Here is a 6586-nt window from a genome sequence, read left to right on the forward strand (position 1 = left end):
GCCCTGATCAGGGAAAGTAAAAAGAATGAATCATGTTTTAAAGAAACAAATTACTAAATTTATGTTAGATACTAAATTGCTTTGGACCAAATATTTTCTTATTGCTTTGCTAAAGAATTAGAACTGTCCCCAGAAGAGATCTGGGGCTTTCCTCATATGAAATGGAGAGGAAAGGAAATACTCTCCTTTGAAACAAATAAGGTTTCAAAGACATATACTGGCAGTGTCCTTATCCTTTTAAGCTCTTAGGAAACAAGAACTCCTGGCCCAGCCAACACCTTTGGAGTTTGTAATTCCAGGAAACTGGGTGCCTTTTAAATCCTGGAAGTCTCAAAGTGAGAAGGATCTTATCAGATATTACTTATGACTGAGACTGTGGCTCCAAAAGCTGAGAAGAAGTGGACTCTACACCAAGGTTAAAGAACCTGTGGAGGAACTGCAAGAATGGATTGTTAAGGACAATTTATAATCTGTAAAAGTTGATTTTGTACCAGGGCAATTAAAAATGTTTTGGTGGGGGAGGAAGGTATATCAAAGAATACTTCTACAGAAAAATCCTAAGGATAGTTGGGGTGAACAGTCGGAAGATCAAGCTCAGCTACTCTGCTGGGACCCTTGTTGATTCCTTTATATGAAAGATTATTATGTTTTTTAAAACCATATTGTCAGCACTGGTAGAAGAGTTTGTTTAGGTTTTAGTCTCCAAAGAATGAATGGATTTATTGATAACCTACAAGTTAAAAATGATTTTTAATGTTTACCTCATACTAGAATGAATTTTTACTGTAAAGAAAAAGGGTCAAAGATGTTAAGTGAAATCTCTCATGTATGTAAAGTTTAGCAAATTTTGTTTCAATTGGTTGTATTGAATCATCTTAAAGCTGTGCCTATTATTTAAAGGATTCTGAGAATAGTAGTTTATACCTTTCTCCCTTTGAACATGTTTCTGGATAGAAAATATGCAATTTAAAATTTTTCTATGTATTGAGCATTTTAAAAGCAAAATTATTTGTGTAATGTTGAACTTAAAACCATCTACTTATATATGAAAGATAAGCTGTGAACTTTCTAAGATGAATCTCTTACTGTTATCTATATAAGATCATGGTCAATACTTATTTAGGATATGTGATTCTTGAGAGATAAATTCACCTGAAACTTATTTGAGATAAATCTCTTGGAACTGTAGCTGATATTACTTGGAATTTTAAATTAAGGTGTGATTGTCTTGATCATCAAGCCAGTGATCCACCACCTGAAAGGAACATGCCACAAGCTATTCAAAAGAATGTGATCTTGAATTATTACAGATGAAAGTTAGTATCTGGGCAAGAGCTGTGAGGTCAACTTTGACATTCACTTAAGGTGGGAGCCTTCTGACTCAGTTCCCCAATGGTGTTCTTTTGAATAAGAACCCACTTGATTATTCCTAAGTATGGTATATGAAATTATTGCTACATGAGTAATTGAAAACTGTGACAATTACCTGAAGTCAAATTGAGGTAAGGATGCTTTATCCTGTCATGTATGTGCTCTCAAACTAATACCTGAAGGACCAGTTTTGATGCTATTATAATCATGTCCCTGCTTTCCCCTCCTATGGCAAGTTTCTATAATCAGAGTAAGTGGTCAGTAGAAGCAATGGACACAATTCAAATATGTCAAGATCTTACATTCTTCAATCTGGAAAATAGATGGTTTTTATATCCTAAAGGAGGTAAGTGAGTATTTGGCCTAGTCATTTATCTGTTGCTAAGGTCTGTTTCCTTTAGCATTTTTGTTGTTGAATTTTGTGATCAGCATCTTTATTTGTGAAAGGTTATCTACTCCAACAACTAGAGACATTATATATATATATGTGTGTGTGTGTGTGTGTGTGTGTGTGTGTGGTTGGGGTGATAGATGGCATTGCTATCTAGGTTCAGGACAGGAGCTGGAGTTATAGAACTCCAATTAATAAGAATGGGGAGTATATGGAAAGTTTAGCTTTTCCTCTTGCTGTATGAAAATGGATGATAATGGTGAATTGGTAAAAGACATAGCTATAGGCATTTGGAAGTTAGCACATTTCCCTGTTAAAATTTGGACTCCACCCTTTAAGAACTCGTGGTGGTCTTGGTTGGGGGAGCTGGTGGAAGCAAATTTTATGGTATATCCTTATATCATTCAGTGGGGTTCTTATACTCCCAATCTGTATTCCATGCATGATGGACCATCCAAAATGAATAGAATGGAGGGCCAGGCTGGAGCATCTGTCAGGTTAATGGTTCTTAGAGGTCAAAAGTGGTCCCTTATTGATGTATAAGAACCCTTATGAGAAGGACACTGATAATGAAGATATAAGCAATAGTATGAGAAATCTTTAAAGAGCTAAAATACAAGAAGAGAGATTGAATATAATAAATAGGTGAAGACTTCTCAGAATCACTAGGATAAATTTGTTCAAACTCTAAGCCTGTTTGATTTATCAAAAATCATCTGACTTAAAAACAAAAACGCCAAGTCTCCTTTCTTGAATGCTATTGTAAGATTTTGTCACATTAGCAAGAGCTACACCAAAAAAAGTTATGAATGCTTTTATGATTTTGTTTTGGTTGATTTCTGTTTCCATATTCTTTGTATCTGGGATAGTCTAGATTGTGAGTTTTCCTCCAGCTCACTGGGTTTGGAGACCAGTGATGGGGGGGGATCTCTGAGTTAGTGGTATACAATTTGGTGTTTTCCTTGTGTAATTTGCCTCTTCTTGCCTAACTGATTGTTGGGAGGAAGATGCCCTTTCTTATGAGATGGTAATAGAATTCCAGTCTGCTTTCACCTTGAAAAATCTCCTTGATTATTTGAGTCCTTTCATGATGCAAAAGCAATTGTATTTCAGAAGCTATTAATCTGGTAACATGAGGATATTCTGTTCTTGGAAAGACCTTCTCCCCTTGGGTTGACTCCAAATTCTGTGGCTGAATTTGAAAGAGCTTTGAGGGATGGGGTGGAGAGGTCTTCACTAATTGCTGCAGTGGCCATGGATCTGGCCAAGTGTTCTAGGGCTAGAAAGAACAGGATTAGACAACCAAAGTACACTCACCTTTGGGGTCAGGACCAGTGAAGAAATTTTGTCCTTGCCATGTATTACATGGGGTTGTCTGTGGAGCATGTTGGCACCTACCAGAATCATGAGATGCTTACTCATGAATCAAACTATCAAGTTGGAGCTGTTATAACAATGGCAGAAGACATTTCTCAAAAATGGGATTGTTGCCAATTTGGATCAGGATGGTGATATCATGTTGGGCAGGATGCAGGAATATATGTTTCCCCCTGTGAAGGATGAAATAGATTGCTATTCCTGCCCAGTTGGACTCTTTGTGCCTGTTTAGAGTATCCATACAACCCAAATGACCCTCAATCTATCCCCAGCTGGCAAAATGGCCCACTTACTCACCTCAGAAAAAGAGATTTTATCTTTGCTAGTCAGCATATGTTATGAACCTGACTGCCCAGGTCAAAGATACATCCTCACAACAGCCATGTCTGTGATGAATCAGTGTCACCCTAGGAAGAAAAATTACTCTCTGGTTTAGTGATATCTTTTGAATCCAATCTCCAGGAAGATATATCTGATCAGAATGAACTGCTTTCAGACATAGTTCTGCCTTTCATTATTCCTTCCCAAAATAGTTGACTGGGCCTTAAGATCTTTAATCCCATTAATGGACTCCATATTGTTCTGAAAAATTAGGTCAGGTCCCCATCAATTCCCAGACTTTCTTTTCTCTGGGATGATTTGAACAATTCCTTCCTAGAAAAGACTCAGGAGGCCAAAAAATGGTATTGTTAATAGTCCCTTTCTTTCTGTTATAACAGCATGGGAGAAGTGAAACTGTCGTTATATAACTGTGTTAAATGTATATTACTTGGGAAAAATTGATCTCCTAGACTGACTTGGTGATAATTCTGAGTCAGTATATCAAGAGGAGGGAGAATCCTAATTTAGCTATGGTGGAGACTGAGGGTAGCTCCTCTTCAGAAGCTTCTAGGAACAAAAATTTGGTATCATCCCCTGATGTGATTCCCAGGAAATGGAAGATTTGAAAGAGAGAGGTGATACAAGTAGTAATGTCTCAGAATTAGCTTAAATCATGGGACTTGTTTATTGCATGAAGGAGACTTTTGACCTCTTAGGCACTTTGCTACAGATGCCCCTGATGGGTAATAGAAAAATGAGTGTGTTAGAAATATCACCGTCCATGCTATGGCCTTGTTTCTGGTGTTGCAACTCCTTATCACAACTCATCAAGAACTTAAAAGATTTGATATCACTTAACCTATCAGAAAAATTAGATCATTGAGACTAAGGGTTCAGATGTCCTTGAGGAAGCCTGATGGGAAAGAATTATCATGGTACCTCTACAAACTGGGGCAAGGATGTGCTGTTTCCCAAGATAGCTAATTATTAAAATTTCAGCAAGTATTTACACTTCAGAAATGGGTAAATGTCACAAACCAAGACTTGATTTATTGTTTTGATGATTATCAAGATTTAAAGTTATGAAGAAAATAGTAATAATGCAGATTAAATTTTAAAGTTTTAAATTTTTAAGCTTTTAAAAATTTTTAAATTTGCTGTTCGTCTTCTGAGAGCTGGTTGATAAACATTTACTAGCACACAGGAGGCTTAAGTATTAGCCTTCCAACTATCTACATAAGTTATAATAACTTATTGGAGTCTGTTCTAATCAGTCTATGATTCTTTAATACATATATAGGTATATATACATATATACATATATATATATATATATATATATTTGATTTCTATCTTGCCCTTTATCTTCTCCAATATCAGATAGCATCTTAATTCTGTGAAATGTGTTGTTGTTTGTCCTTCATTTTCAAAGAGGACAAATAACTTTTGGATTTAAGTGAGGCAGAGTTACATAAAGATCAACCTCTCTCTCTCTTCCTGAGTCCACTGACAAAAGTCAAGATTTTGACATCAAATGTTATCCCCATAATTTTTTTTACATATAAGAATAAAGAGGCTCATAATTTATATTTGTAATAGTTCACCTTGCAAATTTTTTTTTAATCTAGTATACAAGAAAGAGGAAATGACTATTGGGATTCAAAGGATTTGGAATACTTTATTCTGCACCCAATCTTGTGATTTGTGTACTAGATTCATAGCTTTCAGATGGCCTGAAATAGAAAAATTGGTTATCAAGGACTTTATTACTTTCCCCCCCCCCATTGTCCACTATTCACTTTAGATTGTGGAAAAGAGATGTGAATTATAGAATTGCTAATTACATAAATGGTTAGGGAATCAGAGTCTGTTTTCCCTTGCAAGAGGTAAATGTAAAAAAAGGTGCCCAATGTACAAACATTAATCACATGCACATATCTATCTATCTCTATCTATATCTATCTATCTATATCCAGTGTCAAAGAAGAGAAAATAATCTTACTCTGTTTTCTATCTCAGAGAGTAGAACTAGGAACAGTTAATTGATGGGCATTTCAGTAGGAAGGATTTAAGTTCAGTATAAGAAAGAACTTCTCAACTGAGTGATCCAACAAATTGCAGTCTATGTTTCTGGAACTATTTAAGTAGAGAGTGGATAACTAATCATTTCTCCTGCTGACTTCTGGACCTCAAAACCATGCTCTTACCTGACGCTGGAACTTCCCTCAATGCCTAGGGATCTCCTTGGCCTAGAACATCCAACCATCCCTTTAAGCCCTCTCAACTTGAAATGAATGTTCCTGTATAAGATCTGTTCCCTTCTCTCACTGGTGAGTTCCTTCTTAGAGTTTCCATTTTAGACTGATTTTCATTTCCTTCCTGGTACTGGTCCTGGTCCTGGCTCCTGAATTTCACAAACATACTCCAACCCTGGATATCTTTATTTCCTACTCCTCTCTCCTTTACTCACCCCTTTCAGCCTTTTTGTGTGTTTTTCTTGTGTTCTCAATGAATTAACTAACAAGATCAGGGATTTATCAATCTCTTTTGCTTGTCTTTGTATAGCATTTAACACAGTGCCTGGCATACATAGTAAATACTTTAAAAATATATTTTTTCTTCCTTTCTACAAAGATAGAGAAAAAATTTCTGCAGTCAGTAGGAGGGTAGACTGGATTCATTTCAATTAGAGCCCTATAGAATGATAGGGTTTCTAAGAGATCAGGATTGGTAGTAACTGATAGAAGCTGCACTACCACACAGTCTGGAATCAAGCAGGTTTCCTTTATTTAGACTTACTTTACCCTGTTATTTGTAGCAGTTCTTTTTGTGGTGGCAAAGAATTGGAAAACAGATGCTTATTCATTGTGGAATGGCTAAATAAATTATGGTATGTGAAAGTAATGGAATAGTACTATTCTATAAAAATGATAAGCAAGCTGATTTTAGAAAGACCTGGAAAGACTTACATGAACTGATGCTGAGTGAAACAAGCAGAATCAGGAATGCATTGTACACCGTAGCACAAGATTGTCCAGTGATCAACTATGAAAGACTTGGTTCTTCTCAGCAATTCAATGATCAAAAGCAATCCCAATAAACCTTGGATGAAAAATGCCATCCATT

Source organism: Antechinus flavipes, chromosome 4 (genome assembly GCF_016432865.1).
Source record: "Antechinus flavipes isolate AdamAnt ecotype Samford, QLD, Australia chromosome 4, AdamAnt_v2, whole genome shotgun sequence".
Lineage (NCBI taxonomy): Eukaryota > Metazoa > Chordata > Mammalia > Dasyuromorphia > Dasyuridae > Antechinus > Antechinus flavipes.